This window comes from Myotis lucifugus, unplaced genomic scaffold, assembly GCF_000147115.1.
Source record: "Myotis lucifugus unplaced genomic scaffold, Myoluc2.0 scaffold_61, whole genome shotgun sequence".
In the NCBI taxonomy this organism is placed as follows: Eukaryota; Metazoa; Chordata; class Mammalia; order Chiroptera; family Vespertilionidae; genus Myotis; species Myotis lucifugus.
Window position 1 is genome coordinate 1,014,174 of NW_005871109.1, and position 13,310 is coordinate 1,027,483.

Here is a 13,310-nt window from a genome sequence, read left to right on the forward strand (position 1 = left end):
ATATATATATATATATATATATATATATGACATGCTTTGTCTTCAAGGGGCCTGTGGTCTAGAAGACTGAGGTAAAGAGGTGCCGATGAAAGGGAAATTCACCTGAACCAAGGACACTGGAAGCCTAAGGAGGGTGTGGCTTCTACTGGAGGCTGGGGTGGTGGAGGGGGAATGGGAGAGGCTTCACAGAGGAAGTGACCTTGAGCTGAGTCTCAAAGAGGAGTGAGCCTTTGCTAGGCCAACCAAGGAATGGGTTCCCTGTACCTGCTTAGAAGACTGCAGCATGTGGAGGATGCTCTTATGGAAAAAGCCTTTTTCCCTTGCACACAGGATAAATGTGGCCTGCACGTCTCCACAGTGAGACAATGCTTGGCACTGCTAAGTTGCTCTATGAGGGAGCAGATGTCAGCCTGGTTCCCAGATGTATCTCACCAGGGCCCAGAGCTGACCCACATGTGAGGTGGCAGGAAACATCGCTGTGGCATGGCATCAATCTCTTCACCTGGGTCCGGTGGCCCAGGGTGAAATGCCAGGGTGGGTGTTGGAACTGAAGGTGCCCGTCAGCAGGCTGGGTCTTCTTGGACTGCAATCATGGTTGGCATGAGGAGGCTTTGCAGCAACGTGTGGTCAGGTACAGGAGTTGGGAGCACTGAGTGTTGGGCCTCTGGACGACTGTCTAGCAAGTCCTGAGCATGATTCAGTAAGTTGAGAATTTGACTCAAGGTCAAATCTGGCTCAAGGTAAAGAAGGGAAGAAGCTCCCACCTGTGGCCTATTAGGCCTCCATGACCTGACCCTCAACCACTAAGGCAGTTGGAGGTACCTCATCATCCTACATTCATCTCCTGTTTACTGGCCAGACTCTGCTGAGCACTTTCCAGGCATTATATTGCTGCCTCACACCTCACACCCTCAGTAGAGTTAAGGGCTCTTTCTTTGGAGCGTCTTTATTTTTTGATATTTCAATGAAACTTTATTTATGGGCATTTAAATTAGAATTTTATGTAATGTTCATGTCCTGAAAACTCTTTTTTTAAGACATTAAAACATGTAAAAATCATTTTTAGCTCTTAAGTCCTACCAAAACAGGTGATGGGCCAGATTTGGCTCGGCGCTAATTTGCCAACCCCTGACCTAGAGGATGGGCTTTAAGAAAGATAGTTGAATTCAAACCCTTACAAAGGAGCCAAGAGGACTGAGATCTGCCCCTGGGACTGCAGGTACTCCTCACATTCAGCTTCCCTGAATTTGAGTCACATTCTATGCATAATATTTGTCCTGGTATGTCCTAATTAGAGAATGTAATTCATTCTTAAGGGCTCCCAATTAAAGAAAGAAAATGGTTTGTTACAAGGAACATCAGGATTTCTTAAGGTTGAGATCCTATTAGAATGCCATTTATAAAGGATGTTCTTTTCTCTGGCTGGAGGTCAGTTGCATTTGCAATAGACTGAAATTCTGAAAGATGACAGTAACAAGTTCTCAAACCCAGACAGGTAGGCTAGAGCAGGGTGAGACAGTGTGGTTTAGAGGAAAGAGCATAGGCAAAGTACATGAATCCAACTGAATACTGCATCTAAGAGAAAGATCTTCACACCTGACTTGCCTGCCTCAGGGAGTTTGGGTAGCTGTGAACAGATGCACAGTAATCTATTGAGAAACAGGTCCACGTTGAGGTGATCATGTTTCCCCACACACATGTTCATGTACACACACACACACACACACACACACACACACACAAACACATTTTGCTCACATAGGTTACCTGCTTGGCCTATGTCAACAGGAGCCTTTTTCCCCCTCATAAGTCTAAACCTTCCCTCTTCTTTCCAGCCCCTCCTTCCTCTTCATCTGGTCTTACCTTTTGCTTCAGGTGCCCCTCAAACTCTTTCTTCTCGTCCATCTCCACACTTCTATCCACAGCCATCTTTCACATATGTGTCCCTTCCTTTCTAAAATGAGCTCCCAGTCTGCTCTTAATCCATCCCCCTCTCGTCTCCAGATGTTAATCCTCTTGTATCTCCAGTCTTTCCTGTCCACCATGGTTTCACCAACCGTCAAAGTCTAAATAACCAGCCTGAACTCTGTCTTGAGCGCCCAACCTAAATTTCCAACTAGATAATCTGCTGGGCTTTCTAACATTTCAAAACTGAGTTTTGCACCAAACTCTCTCCTCTTCCTGTCTCTGATCTAAGCCCCAGTGTTATTCCATTATCCATTTATTCCTGCAATACTTATTTATTAAGCATCTCTGTCAGACAACATGCTAGCACTAGGAATATAATGGCTCCCATTTCCATCTGGTGGGAAAGACGGCCTTTATCAAACAGTCATCAAATGAGAACACAATTATAGCTGGGGAATTTTCTACAGAGGAAATATATGTATGCAATGAGAGCATATAAGAGCAAATAAGGAAAGCTTTTCCAAGGAAGCAACTTTGCAACAAAGAGGCTAAGATCTGAAGACTGAGTCAGCATTGGGTAGGAAAAGATGGGCTGAATGTTCCAAATAATGAAAAACCATTGATTTACAAAGGCCCTGGGGCAGGAGGGAACTTGGAATATTCACAGAAGACCAGTGTGTATAGAGCCCAGGAAGCAAAGGGTTGATGATATGAGAAGAGATATAAGTGGGGACCAGACCTTTAAGCTTCTTAAGAAATTTTGTCTTCTTCAAAATTAATAATAAATTGATTACCTTCAACAAACATTTCATGAGCACCAGACACTTATCCAGATGCTAGGGACACAGGGAATACAGCAGAGAATGAAACGAAATCCTGATCCCATGGAGCTGATGTACTGGTCATACAGGCCACTGAAGGGTGCTCAGCAGAACCACTGTGACGTGGCAAAAGTGGGTGCAGGTAGGTGACTGTGATGGTCCAGGGGTACATGACAATAGACTGGTCTAAAACTAGGCTGAGAAGGAAAAAAGCTGATGAATAAGAAAGATCCTTAGGGGCCACAATCAATAGGACTTGGTGATGGATTTGTTGGGAGATGGAGTTTCTGTTTATTGTGGGATTTTATTGTTGTCATTTTAAGACAGATTCATGAAGGAAGAGTTATAAAACTTGAACTGAAGGGAAGGATCTAATGGAGAGGGAAAGACTGACTCTATGAAAAGGAGAAGGGGTTAGTGGCCATTGAACTTACAGAGAAGGTAGGATAGGGCAGTATCCAGAGCCTAAGCGGAGGATTTGGCCTTAGGAGGAGAGATTACACATATTCCATTATTTTCGTAGCAGGGATGGTGAGAAAAGATGCAGGTAGTTTATTAACTTGATACCAACACATTTGGTTAGATCTGGTCCAGGAATTTCCTTTTTTTAATTTTCCCATAGAGAAAGAGACATGGTCACTTGATGAGAGAGATGTGGAAAGAAGTAGAGAAAGGTGAGAAATTAGAGAAAATCAGGGTTAAGGAAGAGGGATGGAGAACCTTCCATAGTAATTTAGTCAGATTGCCAGGCAGGTTGTGGGCCCTCCAAGATCAGGGATCCTAAATGGACGTGTGTGATAGGCAGAAAATGTCCCCCAAAATATATTCACTTCATTATCCTCAGAACCTGTGAATATAACTTTATATAGCAAAGTATATGTCTAATTTAAGGATCTTGAGAAGACACATTTATCCTGGGTTATTTAGAGGGGAGAGATTAAATGCAATCACATGTATCCGTAAAAGAGAGATTCAGAAGTAGTTTTGAGAGAGAGAGACAGGAGAAGGCAATGTGAAGATGGAGAGACTGGAATTATGTGGCGACAAGCCCAAGACATATGGCAGCCACCAAACTGGAAGAGGCGAGGAATAAATTCTCCCTTAGAGCCCCTGGAGGGAGTGTGGTCCTGGTGACAGCTTGATTTTGGCTCAGTGAAACTGATTTTAGACTTCTGGACTTCAGAACTGTGAGAAAATAAGTTTCCGTTGTTTTAAGCCACCAAGTTTGTGGTAATTTGTTACAGCAGCTCTAGGGAACTAAGAGAATGTCTGTCTACCAATCTGCACTGCTGTATGACTTTCTCCAAGTATAGAGCTCAGGTACAAGCACAAAATGGTTATGTTGCCACTAAAATGAAAACATGAAATTGATATTTGGACAAAATCCTATACGAGGATCCAGAAAGACATCTGTACAAGTACTGATTGCTCTGGAAAGAGGCCAAGAAGTGTGTGTGAGCATGTGTGTGTCCTCATATGGGTACATGCGAAGAAGCCCTGGATGTCCCCTGACTTTGGGAAGGCAAGGGACTGAGAGTGGGGTCTTGTCTATATCAGAGAGTCATTGTCATTTGACTCTCAAAAAGAACAACTTTGGTCCTAGCCAGTTTGGCTCAGTGGATAGAGTGTCGGCCTGCAGACTGAAGGGTCCCAGGTTTGACTCTGGTCAAGGGTACATATCTCAGTTTTAGGCTCCTCCCTGGCCCAAGCCCTGGTGGGGGCTCATGCAGGAGGCAACCAATCAATGTGTTTCTCTCTGTCTTTCACTCTCTCTAAAAATCAATGGAAAAATATCCTGGGGTGAGGATTAAAAAATTTTTAAAAAGAACAACTTGTTTTAGGGCTGAATTAAAAAAGGCACGCCTAAGAAACTGACAGCTACTTATTAAATGCCTACTATGTGCAGGCACTGCGAAAGTGCTGAACAAAGCAATGTTCCTACTCTCGTGGAGTTGACATGGCAGTGAGGGGAAATGATTTACAGGCCAGCAAGCATAGACCAGGTGAGGTGATGATAAGTCAAATGAAGAAAACTAAAGCAAGATAAATGGGATTAAGAGCGATGGGGATATTGTTTTCTAAAACATGGTCAGAAATGGACTATTTGACAGAAGTTATGTTTAAGCAGAAACCTGAAAGAAGTGAGGGAGTGAGACTTATGGATGCCTGGAGGAAAAGCATCTGGGTAAAGGGAAGGGAAACACAAAGTCCTTGATGCAAGCATCAGTGGCTCAGCTGAGCATACAGGCTCCTTTGATCTGCAGATGACATCAGGCTGTGAGGACAGTGATTAACTATGTTGGATAAAAGATGCCAAATCTAGAAGAATTTTGAAATACTAGAGAGATGGGCCTGGTTTAATAATCAATTGATCAGGGCAACAATCTAAGGTCTTGAACTTTATTCCAAGAAAGTAATTGCACAAGAATGAAATATACAAAGCTGTGGTTTAGTAACCACATGGTAGATGGATGAGAATTCCTTCTTACCAACACTCTGGCCTCCCCCGAAACAAAGGACTTCAGGACATCAAGTATCAGCTAGGGGTCAACTGGAGGGACAGTTTTGTGTGCAGGGGAGAAAACAAGACAAAGTAACATGGCAAAGGTTTTACATTCTCTCTAAAAGTAAGCTCTGAGTCAGGCTCCTACTCAAACTCCTACTTGCTCAAGTGCAATGGAATATGATATAATAATATACATCAAGGACCTAAAAACTATTTGATCCAGAAACTTAAGTCTCTATATCATAAAAATGATCCAAAATATAGAAACACAATGTCCATAAGGGCAGAGATTTTTGTCTTGTCACAGCTATATTCTCACAGTCTAGAACATGTCTTGCACATAGTAGGCTTAATAAATATTTGTTGACTCAATACATAAGTGGATAAAAAGTTCTCTTTATAAAAATGTACTTTGCTAAATTATTTATAATATTTAAAAATTTACCTAAATATCCTACATAATTTTGTATAAGTGAACTATGATCCACTCACTCTTTGTAATTAACTCCATTTTCAAAAGCAAACATGATGACTTCAGTGTAAAAGCAGAATTAAGATCTATTTCATAAAATAGTTAGATATGGAATGGAGGCTCACTGTGTTCATTTTCAAGATGAGGGATTGCAAGGCCACACACTGACTTATTGGCATTTTTAAACTACTTAATACATAGGTGGTAGTTCTTTTGGGCAGTAAAAAATATAGATTGTCTGCTAAGCAATTCTATCATGTATTTGAAAATGATTCCCAGACCTTTAGAAAAGTAGATGTGGAAACAATGCTAGTTCCCATGCAAGAAAGCATGAGGTCAAATAATGCCAGCGAACAAGTGGGTAGGGCCAGAAATTCCAGCAACAGTCATCCATCAATTTGGAAAATATTTATCAACTGGCCAGTGTGCCAAGCCCTGGTGAGACTGTGGGAATACAGAGATGTCTGCGGCCCAGATTTCTGCCTCTTTGCAGAATCTTGTAGGGTGAGAGGGATTTAACACATCAGGGTCACACAGTAAGTGAAAAACTATGGCAAAGTTTGAGAGCTCAGAGATGGGGCAGGGGGCTCTGATTCTGAATTGAATGAAAGTAAGATTCTGAACTGAATGTCAGGAAGCCCAGAGGAGATGACATTTAAGGGGCTGAGACCTGGAGGATGAAGGATCTGTGAGAAGACAAATCTGGTGTGATCCTGGGAATGACTCAGAAAGGATTTCAGGGCACCAAGATGTCTGTCTCTCCCACACGACTGCCCCTGCAGCTACAAAAGATGCTCAACAGAGAAAATGATGTAGATTTTTTATTGATTTTTAGAGAGAGAAGAAGGGTGAGGGGGAGAAAGAGAGAAATATGGATGTGGGAGTGAAACATTGATCAGCTGCCTCCTGCATGCCCCCTATGGCGGATCGAGCCCGCAAAATTAAAAATAATTTTATGGTTCCCCACAACATGAGGAACTGTATTAAAGGGTCGTGGCATTAGGAAGGTTGAGAACCACTCTAATTAGAAAAGAGGATCAGAGTGATTATTTCCATCCAATATGACTAGAACCATGACAGAGATAAGCACAGGATAGCACTGGGCCCCAGGGGAGGGTACCTCGCACAGACAGGAAAAGGTAATTAGAAAGACTCTCCTAGAGTACATGCCCTTGACCAGAATTGAATCTAGGACCCTTCAGTCCACAGGCTAACGCTCTATCCCCTGAGCCAAACCAGTCAGGGCTTTTCTCCTCTCTTCTTTTTCCCTAGAAGAAGGAAAGGAGAAAGGCAGAGGGTTTTGGATCCGTACCAAAAGGAGGGAAAAAGAACTTCATGGACACAGAGCAGTCCAAGTAAGACCCCAGAGGCTTGAAATAGTGTACAAGTTGGGGAATTATGATATGTTCCAACCATAAAGTGAAAGAAAGGATGGAAGGAGATGAGGTTGGAGAAAGGGGTCCCAGGCTGTCCTCACATGGAAGTCATTACAAAGCCTCTCTTTCCCACACTCCCTCCTCACTCTCTTTCTCCCTTTCACCAGGTTCATCTATTTGCTTTAAAATAACCACTTAATTGAAATTGAAAACAATTCAGGAAGGAAGACTTGCAACATAAATGGCATCTGTGAATGCTCTGGAAATTAATCCGTTATATACATCATTCTTTTTGAGGTTGTTTTATCTTCCTTCTAAAGAGCCCTGACTGGTTTGGCTCAGTGGATAGAGCGTTGGCCTGCAGACTGAAGGGTCCCAGGTTCGATTCTGGACAGATTCCGTTATAGAGAAGAGGGGGAGGAGAGGGGGAGGAGAGGGGGAGGAGAGGGGAGGAGAGGGGAGGAGAGGGGAGGAGAGGGAGAAGGGGGGGAGAGGGAGGGGGAGGGAGGAGAGGGGTCCTGTCTCATGGATGATGCATTCTAAACTTACTTACAGGCAACTTAAAATCCTGGTATTGTTAGTTTAATATCTGGCCACAAATCCTAATCTCTCTTCTTGTACCATTTATCACCTCTCAGAGAGGCCATCCTGATCACTCTATCTGAAATTTGGATCTAGGTAGGTGACTTTCTTGGCTCCCCCATTGGCTTTCATCTTGCTAGATTTGGTCCATCAAGTTCACCTGTCCAAATCCTGTGGTGCCCAGTCCTGATATGGAAATATATGTTCCCCTTCACATCAGTGGGAGTGGCTACCATAATGGAAGGCTCCTATTCAAGTTGTTGAAAAGAGTGCTGAGTAAAAAATTTTTTGGAGGGGTAGGGTGTAGAAATCACCATTACAATACACATCAACAACATAAAAATGTCCAGATCCTTTTCATTTTTAATTACACTTCTGGGAATGTATTCTAGCAAATGATACCAACAAAAGAAAAAAGGTTTTATATAAGAACTGTTTGTACTCCACTATCTACAATAGTGAAAGGCAGATAAAAAAAATACTAATATCTTATAAGGTGACTGTAACAAGAACAGTTTTCTTATAAACTCAGAATTCTTAAGAATAGGCTTGCAATAATAGCATTTTAGTTTTTGAAAAGTGTGTCAAAAACTCTTTTAGCTTATCACATGGCTCAGAATCCATTAAATGCTAATAACTAGTTATTGTTAATGAAGAGATAATGAAAATAGTTCAGAAACAGGTGATTAAAAATATGAAATAATTAGCTATTAAAAATACTTGTTTGTATGGTATTGATAAGGGATCTTCTCAGGCTAACAGGCCTTTATAATGAGTCTTTCTTCCTTTGATTGGCAGACTGCAACCTAAACTAGTTGATAATATAGGCCTCCAATTAAAACTAAATAAAGCAATAGTACTATATAATAGCAGCTTAAAATTCTGTCCATAAATATTTGAGTGTCTATTCTGTGCAAGGCACAGTTCCAGAAGCAAACAGGACAGATAAAAACCCCTGCTTCATGGAGCTTATAGTGTAGGGGAAGGGGGCAGGAAATACTCAAGTCAACCCGTAGAATAGATAGCATGTCAGGTGACAATAAAGGCAATGGAAAAAAATTAAGTGGGAAAGAAGCATAGGGAATATAGCTCAGGGGTGGAATGGAGGAGGGATGATGTTTCAAATTGGGTGCGCAGGATGGCCTCCCTGGGAAAGGGACATCTGAGCAGAGACCTGAAGGACACAGGACAGTGAGCCAGGCAGTCGGCTGGGCCGTGAGCATTCCAGGGAGCAGTTCCCTTTCAGCAATAGAATACTAAAGGATGGGTGGGTTACTTTTGTAAAGGCAGCCCAGCCCTGCATTCCTTGTCACTTTCAATTAACCATGAGTATACCCAACCAGCTCATCAAAGAGAGATTCCTATGTCTCTCCCGTCTGGCAGCCAGAGACAGATCTCCCAGCCGGTGCCAACACTGGCACGCTGTACCCTGTGCTCTAAGCAGAGAAGGCAGCCCCACCTCTTCTCGTGGGCCCTCTGCCCAGTGGTGAGAGTTGTAACCCTTGCCTTTTTGTGCCCAGCAGCTCCAGTCCCCCACTGAGTGTAAAGGGGCATTAACGTTCACTTGTGTTGTCTCTGTACTGGGTGAGTCTGGATTCTCTGTGTAAGGGCTTACTCCTTTAGAAGCAAAATCACCCATTCTCAGAGTCACTTTTAGAATTAAGAATGTAAACTTTAACTAAATTTAAAGAGTATTATAATATTGTTGTTGATGTTAAGTCTTCAAAGCTGTCAGATTTAGAGTGAGGATGTTATCTAAATATTTTTTAATGTATGTATTTTAAAACTACAATGGCATTTGTCATTTCTGATTATCTACTCATGTCCCAGCTGATGACTTGCTGTCTTTCTACCATACCTGTTGGTCACAGTGGTCATTTCAGGTCCAGTGACAAGGAGGACACTGTATGCTCCATGAGGGCAACTACATCTGTTTTTCTCAGCTTCATATCCCCAGTGCCAACCTCAGTGCCTGGGATGTAGGAGACAATCAATGCTGATGAATAAATGAATGACTTCAGAAGACAGCTCTGGCACAGAGAGAAAATACTTCTATGCTAGAGTGGGAGGGCCAACCACAGAGACCAGCATGTCTGAAGCAGGGGCGGTAGGACGGAGGCATGAGCTGTGATGCCTCACCCTCTAACGTCTGAGATGATGGGAACCCAAGTGGAGTGTGCGTTTAACACACAAGGTAGGGCAGGAGTGGGGAGGTGAAGTGAGAAAATCACTGGCACAGTGTTTGCTCCCTTCTCCCCTTAGAAACTCAGTTTCATCGTCTGGAAAATGGGGATAACAATGCTACCTCACATTGCTGCAAGAATTAAGTAGGAAAATGTATATAAAGCCCTTGGCACAGAAACTACCTCCATAAAAAGTCATAGCATACCCTTGTGTTTTCACCCAACAAGTGCACATTGAGAGGCTGTGTACCCTGTGGTTGGAAACAGGGACCTGGACTGAGTAGGTTTGAATCCCAGCCTTGTCACTTTGAGCTGAATTGGTCTTAATTCCTCTGGGCCCCAGTTCCCTCATTTGTGAAAAGCAGGACAATAATGCTTATCTCATAGTGTGGCTCTGAGAATGAAATCAATTAATAAATGTAAAACACTTACACCCACATCTGGCACACAAGCATTATTATTGTATGCTGGACATTTTTCATAGTTGTTTCCCACTTTGATCTCTTCAGGGTTGGTGGAAGCAGTGAGAGGATGGATAGGAGCAGACAGATGTGTTGATGTGATGATGGAGGAGTTCATGTTGGATGGGCTGGATCCGTGTCTCTTTTCAACACTGGTTCTCAAATTCTAGTGCATTGGTTTCCCCCTGAGGACTTGTTAAAACACAGGCTGAGGGGGCCCTACCCTCAGAGCTTCTGATTCAGTAGGTCTGGTTGGGGTTTGAGATTCTGTATTTCTAACAAGTTCTCAGATGCTGCTGCTGTTGCTGGCCCAGAGACCACACTCTAAGAACCATTGAAATGTAATAAGAAAGGATGTTAGAAGTTCCAAGAGAAGGAAAAAGGAGGTATGCATAAAGAGATATGAGCTCTGAAAAAATTCCAAGTAGGACTGAATTACGGACACTGATTGGAAAAATAATCTGTTCATTTAGTCACCAAACATCTACTCACTGCCCACTGTGAGCAGGGTCCTGTATTCACCAGTCAGTTTCAAGGACCAAGATTTAACTGAGCAGAAACAACAGTGAAATTGGAGAGAAATATCAATCTATTGAATTAAAACAGAACAGCCTTAAAGAAAGAGAAGCCATGTCTCCACAGGCCTAACTCTACATCATGTATCCATCTGGCCTAACTCAGGGATCATTTTTTTTAAAATATGTTTTTATTGACTTTAGAGAGAGGGGTAGGAAGTGGGAAAGAGAGACAGAAACATCGATGAGAGAGACACATTGATCAGTTGCCTCCTGCACGTTCCCTACTGGGAATTGAGCCCACAACCAGGCATGTGCCCCCATCTGGAATCACACTGGGAACCTCGTGGTTCATGGATTGACACTCAACCACTGAGCAATGCCAGCCAGGCTCAGGCATCATTTTTTAAATTATGGTAGAATACACATAACATTAACTTACCATTTTAAGTGTACAGTTCAGTGGCATTAAGTACAGTCATATTGTTGTGAACCATACCACCATTTATCTCCAGAACTTTTTTTCGTCTTCTCAAACTGAAAATCCATACCTGTTCATCAATAAATCCCTGTTTCCCCCTCTTCCACATATCCTGGCAACCACTATTCTACTTTCTTGTCTCTATGAATTTGCTATTCTAGGTACCTTATATAAGTGAAATCATACATTTTTGTCTTTTTGTGACTTAACAAATGTCTTCAGGGTTCATCCATGTTAAAGCATATGTCAGAATTTCCTTCTTTTTTAGGAATGAATGATATTCCACTGTATGTATATACCACATTTTGTTTATCCATTCATCCATCAATAGACATTTGGCTATTGTGAATAATGCTGCAATGAACACGGGTGTACAAATACCTGTTTGAGTCCTGCTTCCAACCCTTTAGGGTATATAACTCTAAGCATTATTTTAAAGCAGATAGAATTTGTTTGCATGAAGATTAAGATCACATGCCTCCATCCCACCCCCCACCTTTTCTTTTCTTAGAACTTTACCACTCCCAACACTCAGGTACCCAGATCTCTCAGCTGCCTGAATCTGATAAATCATCCACCTCCAGGTAAATTAGCACAACAAGAACAAGGGAATATATTTGAATGCATTATGGGCTGAATGCATGCCCAAACCTTCCTTTTCTTGTAATGGAAAACTTAACTGACACTGTCCCAGCACACCTGTGCCAGGAATTTATGCAATATTCTATGCCTGGCCAGCATGGCTCAGTAGTTGAGCATCACGGTTCAATTCCAGTCAGGGCACATGCCCAGGTTGCAGGCTTCATCCCCAGTGTGGGGCATGCAGGAGGCAGCTGATCAATGATTCTCTCTCATCATTGGTATTTCTATCTCTCTCTCCCTTTCCCTTCCTCTCTGAAATCAATAAAAAATATATTTTAAAAGTAATCTAAGGAAATGATTTAGTTTCTGGAATCAGACACCTGATAGAGGAATCTGGTCTTACTATTTACTAGCCGTTGAGGCAAACGATTTAATCTCTCTAGTTTCAATTTCCTGATCTATAAAGTAGGAATAAAACTAAGATAAGGCAAGCTAATTAAATTAAGACAAACCAAGATAAGATAAAGCACTTAACCTAGTGCCGGGCTTATGGTAAGTACCCAAATACATATATACCTTATATACATTTGTTAATACTGTTGTTAGTATTATTGTGGAGTAACTCCTTCAGATACATGCCAAGAAAGTTCCTGCCACCTAGGTATACAGAAGGACATTATAATGAACATGGACTTAACAGATCTACTAGGTCAGAAACCCAAAATCTTAAAAAATGGAAATTTTTTTAAATCACAGGATTCAAAATTACAACCTGGCCACAAGGGATTGACACATATCTCTGAATGGGGAAAATATTTCGGGGCAGGGTCTTCTGTGAAGCCCACGTATTGTACCAGCATCCCCAGCGGCCAGCTATGGGTCTAAGGAATCTTCTGAGTTTGCAAATGCCAGTTAGAAATGGATTCCAGAACAATGGAAACTTGAGAGGCGTAATGGTTACCACAAATTTGGCCAGGCCCCCTCCTAGGATCGCCCAGTCCTTCTGGGACATGTTCTGACAACTTGCCGGCCTTTTATGAAGCCTCTGAGAAGGAATGATGTTCCTGCCACTTCCGTTAGCAGAATATTCCGCGGTGAAATATGACTCACTGTCAGGGCCCGCGCCTTTGCGATCCCCTTTCTTCTCCTGACCCACTTTCATCGTGCTGTGCCCTTTTGTACAAAGTCAGATGAAGCCTCTCCGGGAGGAGCCTGCTCTGTGAGGACTGACATTTAAAGACCATTTCCACCTCTTAAACTCACTCCTGTTCATTTAGCCAAGCAAAGCATGTTTAATTCTTTTAATCTTCCCCCATAAATCAATCCCGTCATTCCCTTAATAGTCCTTCTCCTGTGCTTTGAACTCCGTCCAGTCTGGCCATCCTAAGCTCTTGTTCCGTTTACACTTGAGAATTGCCAGTCA

The 13,310-nt window shown here is 42.4% G+C and overlaps 1 protein-coding gene across 2 annotated transcripts in view; it reads right to left on the reverse strand.

The window, feature by feature from the left end:
• Window positions 1-13,310, reverse strand: part of SPON1 (spondin 1) — a 251,717-nt gene that overhangs the window by 216,548 nt on the left and 21,859 nt on the right. The window lies entirely within an intron of this gene.